Source organism: Passer domesticus, chromosome Z, assembly GCF_036417665.1.
Source record: "Passer domesticus isolate bPasDom1 chromosome Z, bPasDom1.hap1, whole genome shotgun sequence".
Classification (NCBI taxonomy): Eukaryota; Metazoa; Chordata; class Aves; order Passeriformes; family Passeridae; genus Passer; species Passer domesticus.
The window spans coordinates 17,736,575-17,749,478 of NC_087512.1; the positions used below are offsets into that span (position 1 = coordinate 17,736,575).

Genomic DNA, 12,904 nt, shown 5'->3' on the forward strand with positions numbered 1-12,904 from the left:
GGCACAGCCAAACAAGGTCCTTGTTTAGAATTGTCCTACTTACTTGCCCAAGCTGGAGCTTGACAGAGGAAGTCCAGCCATTCTGCTTGTAACATGCCCTTACTTCACTGATATTTCAGTGACTTGTTTTCTCCCTGCAGTTCAGACAGTATTTTTTTTAGCCTTGACAGAATGGCTAGACTAGGTAATCCACACAAACAGCTGCTGCATGCAATGTGATCTTTTCTCCAAACCTTTTTAACAAAGACTTCTCAACTGTTCCTTAGTTTTGGATATGTTGGAAATATCCAGAAGCTAAAATCTCTCAATATGAATGTAATTGACATATCAACTGTCTGACCATACTGCTTTTAGCTTAAGAATTGTCCCAAGGAGATTAACAAGAGCTGCATATTCACAAAACTACTCCCTAATCAGAAAGCATTCATCAGGAAAATACTGCTTCTTCAAACCATTTTCACAGAGGATTTGTTTTGAATATCAGTCTTCCTGTCTGTAGTGAGAAGAAACATCCTCCTGACTTTTATAGCATGAGCTTTGCAAACTTTCAAACTTCATCAAAGATAACATAATCAAGATTTTTGCATTGCATTGCATTCTGTCACTTGAATTTTTTTGGTCTTTGTGATCAGTTCTGTCTAATGGAACTCCTATATAAGCCCAAATAATATTAAAGTAAGTGTTGCAGATATTGAAGATATAAAATAGCAGTAACAGATCCAAGGAGACTTGGAAAAATGACAGGAGCAAAGAAATCAAGGATTAGTCTTTAATGTGGCAAATGAATTTAAGATAAAGCACATTCAGATGACTGGAAGAATTTGGAAAACAGTAATTTCAATGAAGTCCAGAGGTGACAGTGGACAAAAAGTGAGAAATGCATTAGGAACATGACATAACATGCAAAAGGATATTGCAGCTGTGAATTGCTTAGGCAAGGGTTACATCCTCAGTGGGCAGCATGGCAAAAGTCCTTTTCACAATACTCCACTATATTTTAGAAGCCCATGTCCTGAATAAAAATCAATGTGTGGGAGAGGATTGAGGGAACAATAAAATAAAAGTAGGAGAGAACAGAATTTATTTTAATATATAGATCAAGTACTAAATCTGTCATAATTGGGAAAAAAGGACCACATGGATGAATATTTAAAAGGTGTGTGACAAGAACGGAATTATATTAGGACAATGAAAATACTAACAAAATGAAAGGAGGATGAATGTGAGAATGAGGTGTATCAGGTTGTGAAATGGTCCTCTGTGAGATGAGGGAAAAAATATTCCCCTAGTGAGAACAACTTTAAACAAGATTGGATATTGTCTTAGTGACCAAAGGGGCATGTGGGAATATAAACTATTTTTCAGATTTTGTAGGCAAGGATCCAAATAAAATAATTTTATGAAGGCCTTATTTTTTGCTGAGCCACACACCCTTTCTTTTTCTGAGTAAGTTCTGTTGGCTAGTGGAGTCTCAATGGTCTGCTGTTACTGGCTGCTCTATGACTTTGTTGGGAAGAGGGTGAATGGATGAACGCTTTTCCCCTGAAATCTCTTCCTGCCTAGCATCTCTAAATAAAAGTAACAAGGACAGCTGTTGCATGGCAATAACATTACTCTGCATTGTGTATTTCCACATTCTGCAGTCTTCCAGGTAGTCTGCCTACTGCGAGTACAAGCCCCCAAGGAAAGTGGAGAATCAGAACCACCTAGGTATTGCCAGTAAACTAAATCTTTAGGCATTTCTTTGCTTTGATCCAGAGAAATGCATGTGCTGTGCTGTTTGTACCCTCAGAACAAATGGCAGTCTTGGGAACTAGCATGGATATTTAGAGATGGTATTTAAATAACATTACTTGGGAAATTCCCACTGCTTAAGAAAAGACCAACTAAAACAAGAGTTTTCTTTCCCAGAAGGCTGAGACAGGTATAAGGATTATCAGGCATAATTGATATAATTTCTGTATCCTAGAGGATCAAATGACTCATCTTCATAGTCACGTTCTCCCTGTTCTTACTACTGATGAGACTGAAAATGTTGCTGTGAAATGTAAAGAGGCAATATAAACTTACTATGTGGTACAAGCAACTGATTGCAAACAAATAACTTCATTAAAACATGTCTGTAATAATTCCTTACTTTTATACAGTGTATTTTCTCTGTCAATCTAAAAGTGCTGTACAGATGGAAAAACTCAGGAGGTAAAATTATTTTTTGAGGTCATTCAGGTAGACAATGGCAGAACTGGGAATAAACTATGCCACAGTGCCTCACTTTGCATTATAAATGCCCCTCCTGTGCAGTCCTGGAAAGGATCATGGCAGTGAGCCTTTGGAGAGGGAGCATATATAGCTGGAGCTGAAATAAGCCTGAGTCTGATCATAAGACCACTGCGAATTAGAAAGGCCAAATTCCACCCTAATGTGCAATCTCTCCTAAAATCAACTGGAGCTTTATATTTAAGTATTTCCAAGGTTTTCTTTCCCATGGTGTCTGAGTACCAGCAAAATTACATCACTCTTGAACAATCTCTGAGGATGATTCCTTACTACTTTTTCCTATTAGATTTAAGAACCATGAAAGATTGTTTTATTTTTATCACTCTTTTGTCTTAATTGACATTAACACTGGTTCTAACTTACTATTCACAGTGGAAAATTAAGGAAATTATTATTTACTAGCTAAACTACAGTATTACAGGATGCCTCAGGCCTAGAAAATATAAAAGACAGCAAGAAAAATTCCAGTCTTAACTATGTATATAATTTTTAAAGTACAGGAAAAAATCTGCAGGCATTCTACATCCCTAGTTTATAATAAGAGAAGTAGGCAGATAGTATCCACAAACATTTCATATGATAAAATAAAAGAAAGGGCAGAATGGCAGAGGAATCAAAGCAAAATGTATCATAAATTCCAAAATTACAAATCCCATTATGCCTGAAATTTGCAAGGTAGAATACTTCCTACAAATTCTTGGAAGGGAAGAGAAGGCACTGGTCCTGAAGCCACAAGTCCAGAGTTCCTTGCTTGCTCAGCTGCAGGCTTCCTCTGTAATCTTGGGCATATTGCTTTACTTCTGTTTCCTCTCCCACATTGTGGGTGTGCCTACATTGCAGTCAAAGAGGGATATTAAAGCTTTACAGCCCAACTGAAGGGACTTTAACCAAGTCAGCTTACATGTACTCTTAGAATTGTAATTGTATTGTGGAGTTGGGCACAGATTAAATTCTTAAGAGTGTCTAAAGAAATTCGGAGAATAGAATCTGAAAACTATCAGACAAATCTCATTCAAATCTCTATTTCTCATTATTCTTTATTTTCTAAAAGAATACTAGGGGAAAAAATCTGATTAACAGTAGGAGCTAAGCCAGGAAACATACAAAACAAACAAACAAAACCAACAACAACAAAAACAAAAACAAAAAAACCCAAAAAAAAAAAAAAACAAACACAAAAAAACACACCAAAAAAAAAAAAAAAGAGGGAAGAGGGGGAAACAAAAAGTGCTTGATGTTTTCAGAGTCATTCAAGGGATTTAGCCACATGCTTCACATTAATGTGAGAGTGCTGCTCTGGGATACAGATCTTAAGAATGAGAATCTGTTCCTGAACTCCTTCCAAATAGTATTGTAACCAGGGTATGAAATGAGATGAGTTAGTCTTCCACAGGGGTAAGACCAGCTGAGAAAAAGTGTGTTTCAAAACTGTGAAGACATTTTAAAGAAAAGTTGCTTATTGTTATCTGAAAGTTTGGCCAGCTGGTAAATATAATTGTATTAGTCTGTAATTATAAACATTTTAAGAAAACACTTGTGTATTGTGTAAGAAAAATATTATCTATTTTTTTTCTGTATGAAAGAATAGTAGAAATATAACTTAAAGCTGTACATCAGTGTCAAAATCAATAACACAGTCTGATATGACACTTCTCTCCACCCAGGTAAATGACTCATGTACTCTTAGAAACAGCTTGATAGTTAAAATTAAAATAATGGCTATTATATGGAAATGATAGCTCTAAAGTACAAACACATGTAAGAGAGTTGTTTTAGAAAGTATAGTGAGGGACAGAGTAAGAGGAAAACTTTATTAATGTCAGAAAGATACGGTGAAATATTTAGTGCACAAATGTCTGGAACAATAGCTGGGATGAGGAGCCAGATGCTCAGCTAGTGAATGTTGATGCATCTCTGTTTAAATTGGTGGAATTATGCTGATTTACATCACCTACAGATTTTGCAGCTGGTTTTGACATGCGTACAAACTTTGAAAGTTAAGCAGACCTACCTGCCCTCTACTCTCTGGAAACAAGGCTGGAAGTCTAGTGGAATAAGGATTCTCAAGGAGACCTCTTGCCTTTCTGTGGGCTAGAAACATGGTGAAGACAAGTATTATTGTGGTTAGGACAGTATTTCTACATTTTCCTAGCCTCATGGGAAATCAAAACGCACCCTAAAAGCGAATAATTAACCTAACTTTGTAAGCCTTCAAGAAGCATTCATTCTTGTATGATTCAAGCTGTATTTTATGTGATTCAGTGTTCCCCTCCCTACTTAAATGTAGACATGTTATTTTTGTGGTCTGGAAGCAAAGATCAGATTTCACCCATAATGATTTTAGCTGCCACACAGCTCATCAAAATTGCAATTATGAATACCAGTGTTTTTCTTTTTCTGGAATGTAGACTGCATCATGCAAGATCCTGCCAAAAGATGCAAAATTAGCACTGTGATGGATATACTTGTGGAACCTCCAGGGAAGCACAATTAGGGAATGAGGAATAAGAGGAGAGAGGGAGTTGTCACTATATAAATGACCAAAAGTCTAAATCATCTTTATATCCATCTCTCCTGCACTGGGAGCTTTTGATTCAAGAGGGAATAGCTTTAAACTGAGAGAGGGCGGGTTTAGAATAGATAGTGGAGAAAAAATTCTCTACTGTGTGAGTGATGAGGCACTGGAACAGGTTGCCCAGAGAAGTTGTTGAAGTGTTCAACACCTGGTTAGATGGGACATTGAGGAACCTGAGCTAATGACAGGGGGGTTGAAATTAGATAATCTTTAAGGTCCCTTCCAACCCAAATCATTCTGTGATTCTATACCCAGTAATTTTCATTGGTGTAATGAGAACAGTGCCAAACAAGGCCAGAATTTTCTTCATTCTTTTTCATTCTTTCTTAGACAACATGTTGGCAATGTGTTGCTATTGAGCTTCTCCTCTGAGTGGATCAGGCTTTTTTTAAGACAGCTATCCAAATTCACTTGGAGGCTGTCTGTCAACAAGAACCAGTTGTAATGTTTCTCTCCTGTTTACATTCTACCTGTGCTGGCTTGTATTAGAATTAAATCTCCACTGAATCTATGACAGGTGTAGCAAACATATTGTAAATAATACCAGACTCCTTAGCACTCTCACTACAGATGGAGAAAAGATAGGGGAACCATAAGTGGGTCAGACAGACATACCTGGAAGTGCAGTGCTATCGATCCTGCCTCCAGCTTAGGGCTGGTCTAGGAACTGTTCAGTTCCTCATTCCATTCCATGTGGAAATCAAATATACATTTCCCATCTGTTCTCTTTGAAGTAGTATCTTTACTTTGACAGTGCTTTGAACAGTCTCCCATTCTGAATGAAAAATTCCTTGCTGTGCTCTGTTTAATCATGCTCAGAGATTTTCGGGAAATTGCTCCGATTAGTTCCAATATCATTAGGAATGATAGGGCTATGCTTCTACATGTAGACGATATAACTTTTCCAGATGCACAGACTTTATAAAATGAGCAACTACAACATCAGCAGGGAAGACAAGAGAATGAGAAAGAATGTTTATAAAGATTTTAACCTCTAGAATAATAAAAATGTCTATGAGTCCCCAACTCACGTGCTCAGTTTTCAAGTCAGATGGAAGACAGACCTACAGGGCACTACACAACTTTCCTGGTTCAGGAAAGTTTTAGCACTATCTGAAAGGCTATGAGTATTTTGATTTAATCATACTACAGCTAATGGAAGTTAGAGTCATGGAACACAGTTTGTGGCATTTTAGGAAGAACAAGACTGAACTGAAATTTGTCTGAAGACTTAAGATTCCCACTAAAAGTATTTGTGTAATGTCTGGCTAGCCAAGTAGTTTCAGATGTTAATTGTATTCAGCAGCTCTATTAATGCAACCAGAAGGTAAAATAGTACAGATGGAAGGGTTCAAATGTATAATTTCAGTGAACCAGAGGACTCAAGTTATCACAGATGAAGTAAAGTTGTGTTTACCATTATAATTTTACTCCTTGCTTTTTGATGACTGTGCCAGCCAGACTGTGGAAATCCAACCAGCAGTTCCATTACCTGGATTTTGTCTGCGCTAGTCTACACTATTTTGTATTTTGTATAATTGGATGCTATTAAGTGCTTTGTTAAGAGAAAAGGTAATTCGTCTACTAAAAGTCACTGAACAGTTTCTTCTTCCAAATCAATGTAATTATAAGAAAATGAGAACATTTTTTTGTGTCTGCCTACTTTCACAAGAAATTGTTTTAAACTTATGAGCTTTATGCGATCATTCTGAAAGAGGTTTGATAGGCTGCTTCGTAAACTTGTGATTGAGAAAACAAATACATCAGGAAGACAGTCTGGAAGGAGGGTTTAGGGAGCTTCAAACCAGTAAGTCTGGCCTCAGTGAAGGGAGGAGTTATGGAGCAGATCATCATCAGTGCCATCACATGGCACGTCAGGATAACCAGGGGATCAGGCCTAGCCATTATAAGTTTAGGAAAGGCAGGTCCTGCCTATCCAACCTGATCTCCTTCTGTGACAACCTGAATCACTTATAGAATGGGGTGGAATGTGGAAAAGTGGATGAGGGAAAGGCTGTGAATGTTGTCTATCCATACTTCAGTAAAGCCTTTGACATCATTTCCTACAGGAAAATGGCAGGGTCTGGAGCATTTTCTGGGAGAAACTACCTTCTTGTGTCTTGGACAAATGCAGTCTATAAGGGGTAAAAACTGCCTGGATGGCCAGGCCCAGAGAGTGGTGGGGAGTTGAGTTATATCCAGTTGGTGGCCACTCACCAGTGGTGTTCTTTGGGGCTCTGTATTTAGGACAGTTCTAATATCTTTATTAATTTCTAATGTCTTTATTAATGAACTAGATGAGCGGATTGAGTGCATCCTCAGTCAGTTCACAACTGAAACCAAAATGTATGGGAGTGTTGATCTGCTGGAGGGCAGGAAGGCTCTGCAGAGGATCTGCACAGGCTGCATTGATGGGCTGAGGCCAGTGGGGTGAGGTTCAACAAGGCCCAGTGCTGGGTCCTGCCCTTGGGTCACAAGAGCCCCAGGCAGTGCCACAGGCTGGGACAGAGAGGCTGGAAAGGACCTGGGGGTGCTGCTGACAGCAGCTGAACATGAGCCAGGGTGGGCCCAGGTGGCCAAGAAGGCCAATGGCATCCTGGCCTGGATCAGCCATGGTGTGGGCAGCAGGGCCAGGGCAGGGATTGTCCCCTGTACTGGGCACTGCTGAGGCCACAGCTCCAGTGCTGTGTCCAGTGCTGGGCCCTCAGTGCAAGAGAGACACTGAGGAGCTGGAGAGAGTGCAGAGAAGGGCAGTGGAGCTGGGCAGGGTCTGGAGCACAAGTGCTGTGAGGAGCAGCTGAGGGAGCGGGGGTGTTTATCCTGGAGAAAAGGAGGATCAGGGGTGACCTTGTCACTCTCTGAAAGGAGGCTGTGGCCAAGTGGGGGTCAGCCCCTTCTCCCAAATAAGGAGAGATAAGACAAGAGCAAATGGCCTCACTTGCACCAGGGGAAGTCTAGATTGCATATTAGGAAAAAATTCTTCCCAGAAAGACACTGAACCAGATTTCCCAGGGAAGTGGTAAAATCACCATCCCAGTCAATGTTCAAAAACATGGTTTTGGTGCTAAGAGCTGGGGCTTACTGGTGAACTAGGCAGTGTTGAATCAGTAATCCTAGAGGTTTATAATCCTTTTCCAGCCTTAATGATTCTATGATTCCAAGTAAGTGTGGTCTATACAGGTTAAAATATCTTGACTGTTAAGCTTTAACTTACAGCTCTAATCAGAGAATCAGTGTTCCTTCTAAAGTTGCTCTACAGCCTATTCTTTGTTCCTCTCTATTTGGACTTCTTCTATCCACAACCTGAAGTGAAACATAAAAATCCTACCATTAAAATTTACAGCCCATGCAAATATTGCAGCAGTGATAGAAGACAGAAAGGAGAGAAATCACTGATGCAAGTAAATTCTGAGTTCTTTGGTACTTCATGGGCTAGAAAACTGTATGTATGCAAATACAAAATCAAGCATATATGAGAAGAGCAAAGGCCATATTTAAAGAGGATGAAGGCTCAGTTTGGTAAGCAACAACTTAGAAAAGGTACTCTGTGGTCTTGGAAGAAAATCAGCTGTTGGGATAGAAAACAGCATCCAAGTTCTCTGCCTGGACAGGCTGCATACCTTTTGAGGATGACAGAAAAGAAACACTACTACAGCTGCATTACCTGCCAAATGTCTGGGACAAGCATGCATGTGCACAGCAAGTAGGCTGAGACAAGCACACACGAGAATTTGGAGTGCTGGGCAGCTGTGCATGCAGCAGAGCTGGGAGGCGCTCACACACAGCAGTATTCAGCTTCTATGTCTCCCTGGTTAAGTCTGGCTGTATGTTGTGTGCCAAAGGGCTACATGGCTTCTGGGCTGCCCAGGAAGGTGGCACTGGGGAGCAAGCTGCCCTCCTGCCAGCACAACTTGCCCAGCCTGCAATTAATTCTGAAGTTGCCCCAGAGAACGTACTGAAGGGTCACAAACTTACCCCCCAAGGCTGCAAACACCTCACAAACCATAGGCTTCCCCACCACACCAAAGAATAGTAAATGAACCGTTATATTTCCTACTAAAGCAATCTCCACCAGGAAAATGTTTTATTTCTTCTGAAAAGAGTCTGTCTGGTTTTTGGAATATTAAGTAGGATTAAAACCACCTAAATCAGATCATCCACATAGAACTGTTCATCATGGGTTTCCTTATAGTAATGTGTGAGAAATGGGCATTTTTTAGGTGTGATTCATTTAGGGCAGACTTCTGAAATCTGCAAAATTATTCTGTCCTCAAAGTGACTGTCTCTCACCAGTGATATATAGGGCTCTTGAGTGAGTAGTTCACCTTTGGTCAGTTTCCTCCCACTCGTTCTGTCTTTTCCAGGGTATGTAATTGTTAAAATAGGTGGATACTTCACATGAGATTGCAGAAAGAACCTTGAGAATTAATAGGAATTTGGAAATTTACTTTATATTGAGGGAGTGTAGGAGTCCTGCTTAACTGTTTGGCTCAACCAGAAGAAAATTAAGAATCAATCCAATCATATTCATAACGTACCACCAACTACTAGATTTTCAGTTAAATAGATACTAGTCTAAAAGGCTGCATTAGGAGACAGAAGAAACTCAGAATAGTAATAAGTAACACAGTCTTAAAAGTTACGATAATTAAAATGGCAAAAGTTTTGCAAAATTAATCAAATATTAATATCACATTTTTCTGCATCACATAAAAAAGGATGACAATATAAAAAGACACAAACTGAGTTAGAACCAAGTGCTAGACAGGAAAAATCTATGCAAATCTCTACCTCCACCTGGGAAATTCTAAGTCAAATCTCACTGAGCTCAACTCACAGTTTTTAGAACACTACCTACTGGACTTTTTTTCTAAAACTGAAAGAGTATTAGAAATTCTGAAAGAGGAATTTTACTATCCTGGAAAGACAATCTTGTCTAAAGGTGTGAGCTTAAGTCAATGAGCCAGAAAGACTTTGTGTCAAATCGAGTCTTGTCTCTAGTTCCTTCTGCTGCCTTGGGCAAGCTACTTAAAATATAAACTAAGAATAATAAAAATTTAAGAGCTATATTAATGCAAAGTATTTTTATTTTCAAAATAAAATTTTTAATATGTCAAATTCAATACAAGCAGTAAGAGGAAGAAGTCCAGCCTTTCAAGACTCATAAGAATTTTAGTGTCTCAAGCAATACTGATGCCAGAATTAATGAACTGGAAAAGTGGGGTTTGAATCAATCTAAGCAAGCTGGGACTTACACTTAAACTCGTGAAGTTTTACTTACCTGACACAAGATCATCTAGACATTTGCTCAGCTGAGTACATAGTGAAGGTTTGTGTAATGAGAGGAAAAATCCTACAGCATGTAGTTGTCGTTCCAATTTGATGAAACACAAAAATTATAAACCTGTCATGGATACACCAACAAACTGGAACAAAGACTGACTGTTTAAAACTTTAATGTCCTCCCACCAGGAAAGAATTAAAAGGAGTCAAGCTAGATTAAACATAACAATCTAAATTCTGCTCCTGACTACATGCATGCAAATCTTAAATAACATAAGTTAAAGACTTATTTTGGACTTAAATTGGTGTCTCTGTAAGCCTGAATTTTGGCCAGCTTTTATTTCAGCTGGGAAGAAGAAAACATGTTTATAAAATCTGAGCAGCCTACAGTTTATCTGCTTTTAAAAAGACACACTGTAAGCAAGCCAGTAATAGACTTCCAGCTGTAGTGAGATGCTGGACTGTACTGCATAACATATTACAGCATACAGTCTGCTGGCTGGAGAATAGTTTATTATCTTCTAACCATGTATCAGTGCCAACTCAAAGGCATTTGGGTAAGTTGGTGATATACACAGATTGTCCCGAGCTACATAAAACAACATAAACTTTTCTCAGAAAAAAGCTAGCAGAAGCAGCTAGGTCAGTGATATGAACTAGGAGGCTGCATGTTTTCATGGCCTGCTTCAAGCATCTTGTCAGATTGTGGGCAAATCCCAGAGATTCACTTTCACCTCATCCAACTCACAGCACTTAGAGTCCTCCTGTATGTTGATAAAAGTCAGGTACATCTCAGGCACCTTCTGGTAAGACCTGACATTCCCTCCCAAGTACAGGCAATCCTCACAAGGGCTGAGTGTCTGACTTAGGTGCTGTAAATGGCATAAAAGCAAGGTAAATCCTCCCTGGGTTGCTGGCTAATTTGATTGCTCAGCTGTACAATGGAAATAATAGGATCTGACAAGGGAAATGTGAAGATAACAACAGAGACTGTGAGACACTCAAATGTTATGATAATAAATGTTGTACATGACCTTAAAGTAGATAAATATGAAATGAATTATTCACATATCTTTCATTAGTCCATGACAGAACCATTCTGATTCCAACACAGCTGCAGTGACCTACACTGTTTTCAGCTGTTCCTTCTCCTTTTTTTATTCTTTTATATCTTGCTTGCATTTAACATGTTTTCAGGGCTAACTTTTTGCTAAATATGTATTATTCAAGAGTAATAAATAAAAACTGTAATAACCTTTTATTTCCAATGAACCCCAGGAAATGTACAGTTCTCCCTCTCCCCACTTTAAAACCTCCACCCTAAGAGTATATATGTAGCACATGTGAAGAATATCTGGATAATGAGCAATTCTGAGTCACGAATAATACTTCCAGATTTGCAATTTTGGCAGCTGAGAGTAGGATTCCCTGTTTGTACTGCCTCCAGTGCTTTCCTGAAGTTCTTCCCCCTCAGAGGCCCTGATTCTGTACACATATTTAGCAAGAAGTCCCTCTCATTTACATGAAGTTCTACTGTTATCTGAGGATCCTTCCCAGTAAGCCAGGCAACCTACTCATCACTTCAGGATGAGAAGCTTTTGCCTTCTTCTTCAATATTTCAGCTGCTAAAACACAAACAGATGCCTAAGCACCTAATTTCTCCAGAAACCAATGAGGAACAAGTATTCAGGCAAGAGGGTAGAAGCCCATATGGGTTAAAAATTTACCTTTTCTCTCCGTGAGATGGGATCTCTTGTACCTTTCCCGCTGAAGCTGTCTCTGTCTCATACACACTGAAGAGTTCCAGCTGATACTGAGTGGTTTGCAGAGGACTGTACAGCCATCAAGGCAGCCATGGGGACTTATGGGTGCTTGGCAGCTACATTTCTATCAATATATTCACATAAGCTTCTGCAGATTTTGGATGATGAATATAAATCATTGTTGTTTTTTATGAAATAACTTGGCAGTCCAAGCCTACATATGACCATAGTACAAAGTCACCCATAGCATTTGCTGATACAGAGAATACACCTTTTTCAGTCACACTGTTATGATTCACATAGCTAGCTGTGCTATTGTTCACAGTTTCAGTATGAGGTCACAGCACAGGCTCATGGAGGGCATAGGGCTGAATGAAGTAACCCCTAAGTCTGGTTCCTTACTTCCCTAAGTCAAGCTTCTGGTGAGGAAAGTATGGAGATATTTGCATCCTACAGTTTGTGAGTGTGTCAATACACAGAAGATGCATTTTTTACCAAGAGTCCAGAGCAGTAGCCATCAGACCTTTAACAGTCAGTCAGCGAAAGATTTCAAAGATGCAAATATTGATATTGGTTTCGGTGAGTTTACTGAGGGAAAGAGAGCTTCACTGTGTATTTTGTCTTTGCTAAAAGAAAATCCATAATCCTACAGGTGTGGGCAATTCTTGCTTCAGGAGAAGTTATCACAAAACCACAGAATGAATGAGGTTGAAAAGAATCACAGTGAGTTACCTGGTTCAACCTTCCTGCTCAAGAAAGACCATCCCACAGCACATGGCACAGGACTGGATCTGGATGGTTCTTGGGTATCTCTAGTGAGGCAGACTTCACAATTTTTCTGGGCAGTCTGTTCCCGTGCTTAGTCATCTGCACTGTATACCATCTTCTCCTCATGTTCAGGTCCCTTCAGGTACTGACAGACCTTGATGAGGTCCCTGTTCAGCCACCTTTTCTTGAGGCTGAAAAGCTGCAACTCTCTCAGCCTTTACCCAGAGAGCAATGCTCC

General features: G+C 39.4%; 1 long non-coding RNA gene across 1 annotated transcript; it reads right to left on the bottom strand.

Annotated features, from left to right (window-relative positions):
- Positions 1-1,724: 1,724 nt before the first annotated feature.
- On the bottom strand, positions 1,725-12,245 carry LOC135290101 (uncharacterized). Its single transcript, XR_010352812.1, has 3 exons — positions 11,863-12,245; positions 4,289-4,368; positions 1,725-3,106 (listed from the first exon to the last, which is right to left on the bottom strand). It is a non-coding gene; the product is annotated as an uncharacterized LOC135290101 (long non-coding RNA).
- Positions 12,246-12,904: the final 659 nt, after the last annotated feature.